Source organism: Phlebotomus papatasi, chromosome 3, assembly GCF_024763615.1.
Source record: "Phlebotomus papatasi isolate M1 chromosome 3, Ppap_2.1, whole genome shotgun sequence".
In the NCBI taxonomy this organism is placed as follows: domain Eukaryota; kingdom Metazoa; phylum Arthropoda; class Insecta; order Diptera; family Psychodidae; genus Phlebotomus; species Phlebotomus papatasi.
Window position 1 is genome coordinate 36,425,177 of NC_077224.1, and position 2,203 is coordinate 36,427,379.

Below are 2,203 nucleotides of genomic sequence, written 5' to 3' on the forward strand. Positions count from 1 at the left end.
GTCTTTGATGACCCTTCCTCAAATGACCTTATCTCGAACCCAACCTCTTTATTTTTCCCCTCCTCCCTTTTTGAAATATTATTCCTCAAAAATCGATTTTCGAACGGAAAGAACAAGTTTTCTCGAAAAATCGCTTAGAACAACAATTTTAATCCAATCCTTTACTGGGATTTTAAATCTTTGTATAAGGTAAAGTGCCCTCAAGTCGACCGGATCCTCAATTCGGCCGGTTGAGTTATTTATTCAATTTATTTATATTTGCAATTATATTTGGCGTATGATCTAACATTAATAGGTCAATTATTCCATAAATAAATACGAATCAGTGACAATTTTATAGAAATTCGCCATCTTTATTCAAATATTGAACCGGTCGACTCGAGGGTACTTTACCTTATTTTGAAAAAAAAACATCTTAGCAACTGTTTTACGCGGATTTTCTGTTCTTTGATCTTTTTTGCGCTGACTTTACAGATTTTAAGGTGGAAAAACGCTCCCAGAACTTTTGCAGAAGGAGCTGCTTAATTAACTTCCGTCAATTTCTGAAGGAAAATCACAGGAAATGTTCCTTCAAAGGCTGGGTTGGATTCCACCAGGAACGACATCTCCAGAAAAACACCATTCCCTTGCATATTTAGAAGATTTTCTTCAGATAATTCACTAAATACTATCCTAAGGAACTTCACCAAACGTTTTTCTCACTTTTTCCAGCAGAAAATAACAAATTTTCGTGAAAAACAATCTTGAATCGTGATGGTTTCCTTCAAGAATTCTGTCAAGAATGACTTTGATGAATTTTATTCCAATATGTGTAGCGGGTAATTTCTTTCAAAAATTTTTGATGGAAATTACCTTCAATTGGATATGATTTTTGAAGAAATTTGTCTACACATTAGTGTAGAGATGTATTTTGAGATGAATAAATTGAGATGAAATAGTAGACAAATTTTCTTTAAAAATCCATCTTTTTGTCAAAAATTCATACCTATGTGTATAGGCAAATTTTTTAATATACACTTCTTGAAGCTCATTTTTCACAGAAATTTCTAATAAAATGTGTAGACACCTTTATGGCCTCTACACATTGGGAGCAATTTTTGTCAAAAATTGCTTTTTTTCCCTGGAAATTCCCTGCAGCGTTGTAGGGGGAAACGTCAAATTTCTGTCAAAAACGCAATTTTTGACGAAAATTGCTCCCAATGTGTAGACGCCTTTACATAAAAAAAAGTTAATCAAAACCTTCCTCAAATTCCATCCAAAAATCCATTTGCAGTTTTTAATATTAGATTTTGGGCTTTTTGAAAAGCTCTGGATTCAACCAAAGACCTCTCCAAGCCAGTAAAACCCCTTTTATTGAGTGAAAATGCCGAAAATGCTCTAAAAATTAAGCATGGATGTGCATTGTCTCAGCCCTAATCCTAATTTTCATTCCACATCGCCCACATCCAATATAATCTTAAAAAATCTAGGAAAAGGAATTATTTTTCTTATATTTTATTATACAAGTCTTATTATGGAGGCATGGCCTACTAACTCGTAAAGGGGCGTGATGAAAAAATATTTTAAGATAACTTGCAAAATATGTGATCTAAGAGAAGTTACAGTTTTCCCCAAGCTCAATATTTTATCCCAGATAATTTTCGAGTGACCTATAAAATTTCTTAGAAGTAATTAAAAAAAAAATGAACACGATTTTTGGGAAGTCGATAAGCAACAAGAAGAGTCTGAGATGGCCTTATAAATATTTTTTTTTCTAAAACTAAAAAAGAAACTGTCTTGTCTTATTCTACTGAAAGGGAATGTAATTAAATAGAGAAAATTATAGAATTCCAAGTTAACAGTCTTTTAACAAAAAATTATTTTATATTAGCTTAACAGGAAAGATTTTTATTGAACTATTTCCTTTAGGTTTTAGGATGTTATACTTTTTGAATTGTTGTACAATGAAATTTTCTGCTAATTTCTCAATGTTTGTACAGATGAATGGGTCTTTATTGTGACTTTGGGGAAAGAGCAATTATTGTGAAGACTGTAGTTGCATCTTGTAGTGCATTAAAAGTATATTTATTGGATTTTAATAAAATTAATAAAACCACTGTCCTTCACAAAAAATGCGTTATTTTTTTACCTATTTGAATCCAATTTGAAGAAATCTATTGGAAATACTGGAAGAGAATGGTTTGTGTCTTCGATACTTTCCAGA